The sequence below is a fragment of the Euleptes europaea genome, chromosome 21 (assembly GCF_029931775.1).
Source record: "Euleptes europaea isolate rEulEur1 chromosome 21, rEulEur1.hap1, whole genome shotgun sequence".
Classification (NCBI taxonomy): domain Eukaryota; kingdom Metazoa; phylum Chordata; class Lepidosauria; order Squamata; family Sphaerodactylidae; genus Euleptes; species Euleptes europaea.
The window spans coordinates 12,501-26,000 of NC_079332.1; positions in this window are offsets into that span (position 1 = coordinate 12,501).

The window sequence follows — 13,500 nt, forward strand, 5'->3', positions numbered from 1 at the left end:
CTCCCCAAACCCTAACCCCCAACCCCAACCCCAACCTTAACCCCAACCCTAACCCTAACCCTTACCAACCCTAACCCTAACCCTAAACCCCCTAACCCTAACCCAACCCTACTCCTACCTCTACCCCTAACCCCAAACCCCCAACCCTAACCCTAACCCTTACCAACCCTAATCCTAACCCTAAACCCCCTAACCCTAACCCAACCCTACTCCTACCTCTACCCCTAACCCCAAACCCTAACCCCAAACCTACCCCTAAGCCCTGACCCTACCGGTACACCTACCCCTACCCCTTAACCCTAACCCCAACCCCAACCCCCCTAACCCTAACCCTGACCCTAACCCCTAACTTTAACTCTAACCCCTAACTCCTAACCCAAACCAACCCTAACCCCCCTAACCCCAAACCCTAACCCTATCCCCAACCCCCAACCCCCTATCCCTAACCCCCAACCCCCTAACCCTAACCCTAACCCAACCCTAACCCAACCCTAACCCTAACCCTAACCCTAACCCTAACCCAACCCCAACCCCTACCCCTACCCCTACCCCTACCCCAACCCCTAACCCTAACCCCAACCCTAACCCCAACCCCAACCGCAACCCCAACCCCAACCCTAACCCCTAACTCCTAACCCTTAACCCCTAACCCCTAACCCTAACCCTACCCCTAACCCTACCCCTAACCCTACCCCTAACCCTACCCCTAACCCTACCCCTAACCCTACCCCTAACCCAACCCTAACTCTAACCCCTAACCCTAACCACAACCCCCCTAACCCTGACCCTGACCCCAACCCCGACCCTAAACCTAACGCTAACCCCTAACCCCAACCAACCCCAACCCTAACCCCAAGACCCCGACTCAAAACCCTAACCCCTAACCCTAACCCAAAGCTAACCCCAACCCTAAACCCAACTCCCTAACCCCCTAACCCTAACCCCAAGCCCAACCCTACCCCCCCAAACCCTAAGCCCCAACCCCAACCCTACCCCAACCCCAACCCTAAACCTAACACTAACCCTAAACCCCCTAACCCTAACCCAACCCTACTCCTACCTCTACCCCTAACCCCCAACCCAACCCTAAGCCCTAACCCTACCGGTACCCCTACCCCCTAACCCTAACACTAACCCAACCCTAACCCCAACCCCAACCCCCCTAACCCTAACCCCTAACTTTAACTCTAACCCCTAACTCCTAACCCAAAACAACCCTAACCCTAACCCCCCTAACCCTAACCCTAACCCTAACCCTAACCCCTAACCCCTAACCCCTAACCCCTAACCCTAACCCTAACCCTAACCCTAACCCCTAACCCTAACCACCCTAACCCTAACCACCCTAACCCTAACCACCCTAACCCTAACCCTAACCCTAACCCCCTAACCCTAACCCCCTAACCCTAACCCCCTAACCCCCTAACCCTAACCCCCTAACCCTAACCCCCTAACCCTAACCCTAACCCCCTAACCCTAACCCCCTAACCCTAACCCCTACCCCTACCCCCTACCCCTTAACCCCTAACCCCCAACCCTAACCCCTAACCCTAACCCAAACCCCTAACCCTAACACCCCCCCAACCTAACCCTAACCCTAACCCCAACCCCAACCCCTAACCCCAATCCCAACCCCTAACCCCTAACCCCCCCTAACCCTAACCCTCACCCTCACCCCTAACCCTAACCATCCTAACCCTAACCACCCTAACCCTAACAACCCTAACCCTAACAACCCTAACCCTAACCCCAACCCCTAACCCTAAACCCCAACCCTAACCCCAACCCCAACCCTAATCTCAACCCTAACCCCAACCCTAACCCCAACCCCAACCCTAAACCCAACCCTAACCCCAACCCCTAACCCAAACCCCTAAACCCCTAACCCTAACCCCCTAACCCCTAACACTAACCACAACCCCTAACCCTAACCCCCTAACCCTAACCCCAACTCCAACCCCTAACCCTAACCCAAACCCCTAACCGCTAACCCTAACCCCCTAACCGTAACCCTAACCCCTAACGCTAACCCTAACCCCAACCCCTAACCCCCTAACCCTAACCCCAACCCCAACCCTAACCCTAACAATAACCCTAACCCTATCCCCCAACCCCCTAACCCCAAGCCCAAACCTAACCCTAACCGTAACCCTACACCCCCCAAACCCTAACCCTAATCCCTAACCCCAACCCCTAACCCCACCCCTAACTCACCCCTACCCCTAACCCAACCCTACCCCTACCACTAACCCCTACCCCCAACCCCAACCCCACCCCTAAAGCCTTACCCTACCCCTAACCCAACCCTAACTCTAACCCCTAACCCTAACCACAACCCACCTAACCCTGACCCTGACCCAGACCCCAACCCCGACCCTAACCCCTAAACCTAACCCTAACGCTAACCCCTAACCCTAACCAACCCCAACCCTAACCCTAACCCCAAGACCCCGACCCCAACTCAAAACCCTAACCCCTAACCCTAACCCAAGGCTAACCCCAACCCTAAACCCAACTCCCTAACCCCAAGCCAACTCTACCCCCCCAAACCCTCACCCCCAACCCCAACCCTACCCCAACCCTAAACCCTTACCCTTAACCCTAACCAACCCTAACCCTAAACCCCCTAGCCCTAACCCAACCCTACTCCTACCTCTACCCCTAACCCCCTACCCCCAACCCAACCCTAACCCCAAACCTTACCCTAAGCCCTAACCCTACCGGTACCCCTACCCCTACCCCCTAACCCTAACACTAACCCAACCCTAACCCCAAACCCCCTAACCCTAACCCTGACCATGACGCCAACCCCTTACTTTAACTCTAACCCCTAACTCCTAACCCAAACCAACCAAAACCCTAACCCCCCTAACCCCAAACCCTAACCCTATCCCTAACCCCCAACCCCAAACCTAACCCTAACCGTAACCCTAAACCCCCCAAACCCTAACCCTAATCCCTAACCCCAACCCATAACCCCAACCCTACCCCTAACTCACCCCTACCCCTAACCCAACCCTAACCCTACCCCTAACCCCAACCCCACCCCTAAACCCTTACCCTACCCCTAACCCAACCCTGACCCCTAACCCTAACCACAACCCCAACCACCCTAACCCTGACCCTGACCCAGACCCCAACCCCGGCACTAACCCCTAAACCTAACACTAACGCTAACCCCTAACCCTAACCAACCCCAACCCTAACCCTAACCCCACGACCCCGACCCCAACTCAAAACCCTAACCCCTAACCCTAACCCTAACGCTAACCCCAACCCTAAACCCAACTCCCTAACCCCCTAACCCTAACCCCAAGCCCAACCTTACCCCCCCAAACCCTAACCCCCAATCGCAACCCTACCCCAACCCTAAACCTAACACTAACCCTAACCAACCCTAACCCAAAACCCCCTAACCCTAACCCAACCCTACTCCTACCTCTACCCCTAACCCCTAACCCAAAACCCAACCCTAACCCTCAGCCCTAACCCTACCGGTACCCCTACCCCTACCCCCTAACCCTAACACTAACCCAACCCTAACCCCACTAACCCAACCCTGACCCTGACCGTGACCCTAACCCCTAACTTTAACCCCTAACTCCTAACCCAAACCAACCCTAACCCTAAAACCCCTAACCCCAAACCCTATCCCTAACCCCCAAGCCCCTAACCCCAAGCCCAACGCCAAACCTAACCCTAACCCTAAACCCCCCAAACCCTAATCCCTAACCCCAACCCCTAACCCTACCCCTAACTCACCCCTACCCCTAACCCAACACTACCCCTACCACTAACCCCAACCCCACCCCTAAACCCTTACCCTACCCCTAACCCAACCCTGACCCCTAACCCTAACCACAACCCCAACCCCCCTAACCCTGACCCTGACCCCAACCCCGACCCTAACTTCTAAACCTAACCCTAACGCTAACCCCTAACCCTAACCAACCCCAACCCTAACCCCACGACCCTGACCCCAACTCAAAACCCTAACCCCTAACCCTAAGGCTAACCCCAACCCTAAACCCAACTCCCTAACCCCCTAACCCTAACCCCAAGCCCAACCCTACGCCCCAAACCCTAACCCCCAACCCTAACACCAACCCAGACCCTAAACCTAACACTAACCAACCCTAACCCTAAACCCCCTAACCCTAACCCAACTCTACTCCTAACTCTAGCCCTAACCCCTAACCCCCAACCCAACCCTAACCCCAAACCTAACCCTAAGCCCTAACCCTACCGGTACCCCTACCCCCTAACCCTAACACTAACCCAACCCTAACCCCAACCCCCCTAACACTAACCCTGACCCTAACCCCTAACTTTAACTCTAACCCCTAACCCAAACCAACCCTAACCCCCCTAACCCCAAACCCTAACCCTATCCCTAACCCCCAACCCCCTAACCCAACCCTAACCGTAACCCTAAACCCCCAAAACCCTAACCCTAATCCCTAACCCCAACCCTACCCCTAACTCACCCCTACCCCTAACCCAACACTAACCCTACCCCTACCACTAACCCATAACCCCACCCCTAAACCCTTACCCTACCCCTAACCCAACCCTAACTCTAACCCCTAACCCTAACCATAACCCCCCTAACCCTGACCCAGACCCCAACCCTAACCCTAACCCCCCAACCCTAACCCTAACCCTAACCCCCCAACCCTAACCCTCACTCCCCAACCCTAACCCTAACCCTAACTCCCCAACCCTAACCCTAACTCCCCAACCCTAACCCAAACCCTAACTCCCTAACCCTAACCCTAACCCCAACCCCCAAACCCTAACCCCCTAACCCTAACTCCCCAACCCCTAACCCTAACTCCCCAACCCTAACCCTAACCCTAACCCCACGACCCCGATCCCAACTCTAAACCCTAACCCTAAACCAAACTCCCTAACCCCCTAACCCTAACCCCAAACCTACCTCCCCAAACCCTAACCCCCAACCCCAACCCCAACCTTAACCCCAACCCTAACCCTAACCCTTACCAACCCTAACCCTAACCCCCCTAACCCTAACCCAACCCTACTCCTACCTCTACCCCTAACCCCAAACCCCCAACCCTAACCCTAACCCTTACCAACCCTAACCCTAAACCCCCTAACCCTAACCCAACCCTACTCCTACCTCTACCCCTAACCCCAAACCCTAACCCCAAACCTACCCCTAAGCCCTGACCCTACCGGTACACCTACCCCTACCCCTTAACCCTAACCCCAACCCCAACCCCCCTAACCCTAACCCTGACCCTAACCCCTAACTTTAACTCTAACCCCTAACTCCTAACCCAAACCAACCCTAACCCCCCTAACCCCAAACCCTAACCCTATCCCTAACCCCCAACCCCCTAACCCCAACCCCAAACCTAACCCTAACCGTAACCCTAAACCCCCAAAACCCTAACCCTAACCTCTAACCCCAACCCTACCCCTAACTCATTCCTACCCCTAACCCCAAACCCTAACCCTATCCCTAACCCCCAACCCTAACCCTATCCCTAACCCCCAACCCCCTAACCCCAAGCCCAACCCCTAACCGTAACCCTAAACCCCCCAAACCCTAACCCTAATCCCTAACCCCAACCCCTAACCCCACCCCTAACTCACCCCACCCCTAACCCACCCCTAACCCTACCCCTACCACTAACCCTACCCCTACCACTAACCCCAACCCCACCCCTAAACCCTTACCCTACCCCTAACCCAACCCTAACTCTAACCCCTAACCCTAACCACAACCCCCCTAACCCTGACCCTGACCCCAACCCCGACCCTAAACCTAACGCTAACCCCTAACCCCAACCAACCCCAACCCTAACCCCAAGACCCCGACTCAAAACCCTAACCCCTAACCCTAACCCAAAGCTAACCCCAACCCTAAACCCAACTCCCTAACCCCCTAACCCTAACCCCAAGCCCAACCCTACCCCCCCAAACCCTAAGCCCCAACCCCAACCCTACCCCAACCCCAACCCTAAACCTAACACTAACCCTAAACCCCCTAACCCTAACCCAACCCTACTCCTACCTCTACCCCTAACCCCCAACCCAACCCTAAGCCCTAACCCTACCGGTACCCCTACCCCCTAACCCTAACACTAACCCAACCCTAACCCCAACCCCAACCCCCCTAACCCTAACCCCTAACTTTAACTCTAACCCCTAACTCCTAACCCAAAACAACCCTAACCCTAACCCCCCTAACACCAAACCCTAACCCTATCCCTAACCCCCTAACCCCAAGCCCAACCCCAAACCTAACCCTAACCGTAACCCTAAACCCCCCAAACCCTAATCCCTAACCCCAACCCTACCCCAACCCCTAACCAACCCTAACCCCAAGCCTAACCCCAACACCGACCCTGACCCCGACCCTAATCCTAACACTAAACCCTGACCCTAACCCCAACCCTCACCCTAGCCCTAACCCCAACCCTAAACCTAACCCCCGACCCCAACCCTAACCATAACCCTTACCCCCCCCAACCCTAACCTTCTAACCCTAACCCCCTAGCCCCCTAACCCTAACCAACCCTAACCCTAACCCTAAACGCCCTAACCCTAACCCAACCCTACTCCTACCTCTACCCCTAACCCCTAACCCCAAACCCCCAACCCAACCCTAACCCTAAGCCCTAACCCTTCCGGTACCCCTACCCCTACCCCCCACACCCTAACACTAACCCAACCCTAACTCCAACCCCCCTAACCCTGACCCTGACCCTAACCCCTAACTTTAACTCTAACCCCTAACTTTAACTCCTAACCCAAACCAACCCTAACCATAACCTCCCTAACCCCAAAGCCTATCCCTAACCCCCAACCCTACCCCTACCCCCTAACCCAAACCCAACCCAACCCTAACCCCAACCGCAACCGCAACCCTAACCCCCCTAACCCAAACCCTGATCCTGACCGTGACCCCGACCCTAACCCCAACCCTAACCCCATGACCCCAACCCCGACCCCTGACCCTAACCCCAAGCCCCTAACCCCAAGCCCCTAACCCCAAGCCCCTAACCCCAACCCCAAACCTAACCCTAACCGTAACCCTAAACCCCCCAAACCCTAACCCCTAACCGCAACCCCTAACCCCACCCCTACCCCTACCCCACCCCTAAGCCAACCCTAACCCCTACCCCAACCCTAACCCCTAACTCTAAACAACCCTAACCCTAACCCCTAACCCTTAACCCCAACCCCTAACCCCCAACCCTACCCCTACAATTAACCCTAACCCCCTAACTCCCTAACCCCCAACCATACCCCTAACCCTACCCCCTAACCCAACCCTAACCCCTAACCCTCACCCCAACCCCCTAACCCCTAGCCCAACCCCAACCCCAACCCCTAACCCAACCCTAACACTAACCCTACCCCCAACCCAACCCTAACTCTAACCCCTAACCCTAACCACAACCCCAACCCTAACCCCCCTAACCCTGACCCCGACCCCGACCCCAACCCCGACCCTAACCCTAACCAACCCCAACCCCACGACCCCGACCCCAACTCAAAACCCTAAACCCTAACCCCTAAGCCTAACGCTAACCCCAACCCTAACCCCAACTCACTAACCGGCTAACCCCAAGCCCAACCCTACCCCCCAAACCCTAACCCTAACCCCAACCCTAAACCTAACACTAACTCTAACCAACCCTAACCCTAACCCCCTAACCCTAACCCAACCCTACTCCTACCTCTACCCCTAACCCCAAACCCCCAACCCAACCCTAACCCCAACCCTAACACCTAACCCTAGCGGTACCCCTACCCCTACCCCCTAACCCTAACCCCAACCCTAACGCCCCCTAACCCTAACCCTGACCCCTAACCCCTACCAACCCTAACCCTAACCCCCCTAACCCTAACCCTATCCCTAACCCCCAACCCTACCCCTACCCCCTAACCCAACCCTAACCCCAACCGCAACCCCAACCCTAACCCCCCTAACCCAAACCCTGATCCTGACCCCGACCCTAACCCCTATCCCTAACCCCAACCCTAACCCCATGACCCCGACCCCAAACCCTGACCCTAACCCCCTAATCCCAAGCCCAACCCCAAACCTAACCCTAACCGTAACCCTAAACCCCCCAAACCCTAACCCTAATCCCTAACCCCAACCCCTAACCCCAACCCTAACCCTAAACAACCCTAAGCCTAACCCCTAACCATTAACCCCAACCCCTAATCCCTAACCCCAACCCCTAACCCCTAACCCTAAACAACCCTAACCTCTAACCCTAACCCCAAGCCTAACCCCAACCACGACCCTGACCCCAACCCTAATCCTAACCCTAACACTAATACCTAACCCTAACCCCCACCCTAACCCCTAAGCCTGACCCTAACCCCAACCCCTAACCCAACCCTCACCCCAACCCTAACCCCCTAACCCTAACCCCTAGCCCAACCCCTACCCCTAACTCCCCTACCCTGACCCCGACCCTAACCCCAACCCCTAACCCCGACCCCAACACTAACCCACCCCAACCCTCTAACCCTAACCCCCAACCCTTACCCCAATCCCAACCCCCCTAACCCTACCCCTAACCCTACAATTAACCCTAACCCACTAATCCTAAACCTAGCCCAACACTAACCCTAACCCAACCCTAACCCTAACCCCTACCCCCAACCCCTAACCCAACCCTAACCAAACCCTAACCCTCACTGTAACCCCCTCCCCACCAACCCAAACCCTAACCCCCTAGCCCCCCAACCCCAATCCCTAACCCCAACCCCCAACCCTAACCCCCCCTAACCCTAACCACCCTAACCCTAACAAAAACCCCAACCCTCGCCCTAGTCCTAACCCGAACCTAAACCAAAACCCTACACCTAACCCCAAACCTAACACCAAACCCTGACCCAACCCTAACCTAACCCCTACCCTAACCCGCTTTCCCGCGCCCTAACCCTAATACCCTAACCCCAACCCTAACCCCAACCCCAACCTCTAACTCCCAACCCTCACCCTAACCCCCAGACCCCCAAAACTTTGAGGGAGAGGCGATCAGGGAAGTCTTGAGCATCTTTACCAGAAAAAAATGAAAGTGGTGAAGTGCACGAGGGGGTTTCTTACCTATGGCAGTAGATGATGCAGCGAAGAGAGACCGTGCTGCAGATCAGGACTCCAAGCACTGTGCCGATGAGCACCACTTACCATTCCTACTCCTGTCAGCAGGCACACAGCTCTTGCCCTCCATAATGCCACAGTCGCTTACACCCGCACTCAAGGCCTCAAAATATGGAGAGGTTGGCACACATGGGCCCCCCTACTAACCTGGGATTTAGCAGGCTACGATGCTTCTAACGTAGAGACGGTCTATGGAATTTAGAAGTCTTGCAGATATGCAACCTTTCTCCCACCATAAATTATTGTCAAAGGCTTTCACGGTCAGAGTGTGTAGGAAGAGAAATGTGTAGTCAGAAAGGGGTTGGGTTTGAGCAGAATCATTGTCCTGCAAAAAGATTCAGCTCAACCCAACCCCTTTCTGACTCTATGTTACTCTTCCTACACACTTGACACTGAGAGACACCGTCCTTCAGTGTTACTCCTCTGAAGATGCCTGCCACAGCTGCTGGCGAAACGTCAGGCAAGAAAATACCAAGACCACGGTCACACAGCCCGGATAACCTACAAGAACCGATGATTTCCCCCAACACAGTTAATTACCTTTGATTTGGCCAGTCAGACTCAACTTCCCTTTTCTCTCCCCAATACTCAGCCCAAACTCTTTCGACAGTGGAAGGAAGCGCTTCCCTGACCCACCACCACCAGTGTGCCTCAGCTCCAAGCTCCCCACCTCCACAAATTGGGGGTGGATATGGTAGTCAAGCACTGTCGCCCCTTGTCAGTAACAGTGTGATGAAGAAAGAAGGTGGGTGAACAGGGTGACCAGTTCCTGAGGAGCCACCACAGGCCATCCAAAGAGATGTGCAGTCTCAGGAAATTCTGGCGCCATGGGAAAAGAAACTGGATTTTTGGGCATTCTTTTCTGTAAAAACAAAAACAACAAAACCCAGAAACTTGTTGAAGTTAACATGAAAGCAACTTCGCTTTTTAATTTTTCTTTTTTAACCAAGCAACTGAATTACAGGAAGGGCATCATTTAGGTGCTAAGTATGAGAGAAAATTGGGGGGGGGGGGCATAAACCCTAACAGGCAGATTGGGGAATGAGCCTGAACCGCTTGGGGGGGGGGGGCTGTGGCTGGAGCATGGCTAAGGCAGATTTTCAGAGAGAAAACTAGGAGGGGAGGCATGAAGCCCAGTCAACAGACTGCCTGGAGGAAAATGCCACAGGGGAGATTGCCAAAGAATGGCAGGCCCCCATGCAAAGAGTATGGGGAGACAGGCAGAAAGAACAAGGCGCGAGAAGGAGGGAGAAGCTCTCAGGGCAGCCCTGACCATCTTTACCAGAAGGAAGTCAAAGTGGTGGCATGGAAGAGGGGTTTTTCTAACCTCTGGCAGTAGATGAGGCAGCAAAGAGAGACCAGGCTGCAGGATCCGCACTCCAAGCACTGCCCAGCAGAGGCCTATCTGCCATTTTCTCTCTCGTCAGCAGGCACGGGGCTCCAGCCCCCCAGAATGCCACACGCTGCTCTCCCTTCCAGTCCTTCTCCACCTGGGATTGGGCTGGCTGCTGCAGCAAAAGAAAGAGACTCAGAATCATGCAGCACCTCGAACAGTAAGAGAGGGGTCGTGGAATTCAGAAGCTTTCCAGACAGACAATCCATTCCCCACCACATTTAATTACCTAAATTTTGGGCAGTCAGCCTCATGATCTCAGTTCTCTCCCCAATACTCAGCCCTAACTCCTCCAACAGAAGATAGAAGCCCCCCCAAAGAAACACACACACAAACCCCCCGCTGTTCCTCAGCTCCAAGCTCCCCACCTCCACAAATTGGGGGTGGATTTGGAAGTCAACCACTGTCTCCACTTGTCACCAACAGTACCATGAGGCAAGAAGAGGGGGTGAAGAGGGCGACAGGCTCCTCAGTTGGGCCAGAAGACACTGTGTTTTTTGGCCTTCTTTCCTGGGAAAAGAACAGAAACTTGTAAAAAATTGCCGGTAAGTAGAAGCATGTTGTCTTTTTTACAAAGCAAGTGAAATATGGGCAGAGCATCACTAAGGGGCTTGTTAGGGGGGGGATTGGGGGGCTATAAACCCCAATAGGCACAAAAAAGAAGGGGCTTTGCTCAGGTAGATATTCTGAGAGAAAACAGGGGGGCTATAAACTCCAATAGGCACAAAAAAGAAGGGGCTTTGCTCAGGTAGATATTCTGAGAGAAAACAGGGGGGCTATAAACTCCAATAGGCACAAAAGGGAGGAGGCTTCGCTGAGGTAGATATTCTGAGAGAAAATGGAGGGCTATAAAACTCACTAGACACAAAAGGGAGAGGTAAATATTCTGAGAGAAAACAGGAAAAGGGGGACAGAGACCCCACACAGGGCCAATGGGGAAGGGGCTTCACTCACATAGGTCTTCTGAGAGAAAATGGGGGAAAGGGGGGAAACACCCCCCCACACAAGCCCAAAGGGGAAGGGGCTTTACTCAGAAAGTATTCTGAGAAGAAAGGGGGGGCAGAGATACCCCCCAACAATCCTAAAGGGGAAGGGGCTTCACTCAGGTAGATATTCTGTGAGAAAAGAGGGAAAGGGGGTCTGAGCTCATGGACCAATCGGATCTGTGGCTGGTAGCCTCAGTTACTGGAGGAAACCTGTTGCTGACCAGGTGACCAAAGTGGTGGAAGAAGGACAAACGAGGAGGGCGGGGCTGCAGTCCAAGACCTCCCATTTCTCTCAGGTGGCCCCCTCCCTCAGCATTTACAGCTCATTGAATGCAAGGTGGTTAATTGCCTGGCGCCGCGATTCTGGCCTTGGGGGGGGGGGGCGAGATTGGAATTCCCCCTGCATTCTCAACCCCAAAAGGTCCCACAGCTTTGCTGAATCTCAAGCACAGCAGCCGTTTCCCATCTCCACTTATTCTGCAGGCCCTTTGCAGACCCCAGGCTGGGCCAAAGCCGGAAGGCAAGAATACTCAAGCAAAACCAGCAGAGGAATTTCATCACACAGATTTCCCCCCCACACACACACACAGCACATGAAGAGTGTGGGGGAGAGGCGAGGGCAGCCTGCTTTTGCCCAGCCTCTTCATAATCTGCGGCCTGGATTTGTACCAGGTTTGTAATGCTGAGTTCCGGAAATTAAAACCCAATTGTGTCTCCAGAATGCCTGCAGTGTCAGCCACTGTACTAAATGTAGGAATTCTTTGTTTTCATTTTTGAGCGTGAAAACCTTTTCCTCAAGAAGCACAACACTCATTCTAAATGCACTGCATGAAAAACAGGATTTTCTCAACTGCAAACATTGCGAAATCTGGAGAGCGCTAAAACAAAAAAGACCCTCTTGCGCTGTTAGGTGCCTTTACAGCAGTTTCAAGATTGTTTTTGGTTAATGCAAATAGTTTAATGTGCTTGATAAGAGATTATTACACTACTTAGTATTTTCAGTGTGATACAGTTGAGCTCAATATGCCAAACGGGTAGCACCTGTGGGTCAATAGGGAGCTTCTGTACAAATGCACTTTTTTCCTTTACTACAGAATTTATTTTCTACCTTCGCTTTTCCTATTTCCCACCTCTCCAAAGGCAAACTTTAAAGGAAGCATGCAACAGTGTATCTATATAGAGGATGCAATGGTTTGCAACTCTTTACTCCAGCCATTTCTCTTACAGAAAATTAAGACACAACAGGCACGTGCGAAAACCAGTTACAAGACGTTACATGTTAACTAAATTTGATTTGGTTGCATCGCTAAAAGCAATTTAGGTCTTAAAGGAAAACAAATACTGCATATCTTTCAAATTTCCCCCAAACGTCCATATTTCCCCGCCCCCCCCCCAAAAAAAAACCAGCTCGCAAGCCCGTAACTTTTTTTTTAAACTTCCCCCACCCCAAGTTCGAGCCTTGCAAGACCACCGCGGGCCTCGTGCTGCGTCATAAAACCCGCTATACGCCCCCTCCCCCCTGGGCATTTCGCGCCAGACCCCAAGACACCCCCCCCTCCGGTGCACCGGGCGCCTTACCGGGCGGGCCGCGGAGTCCGCTTCGCCACTGCACGTGCCGCCGCCTCCCGCGTGCCCATGCCGTCCCGCGCCTGCGCACACACCCCAACCCACGGCGGGGCTGAGTGCACTACTTGGAGCATGCGCAGAGAGCGCCCGTGGGGTAGCGGCGGGCAGACTGGCAGCCGGGCATCGGGTGACGTCAGAGTAGCTCTGCCTCTCTCCCCGGTGGACTGCCTCTGTAGCTGGAGGTTCCACTCTGTTGCCGCGACGCTTCTATTAAGAACGAGCCCGGGGCGGCCCTCGTGCAGGGGCTGAGTTCCCGCCAGGCAGGGCAAAAGGCGGACTCTCGGCGGCAGCTTATTCCCTTGACCACCGGATGGCGCCATCTCCTCTCCCTGTCTTAG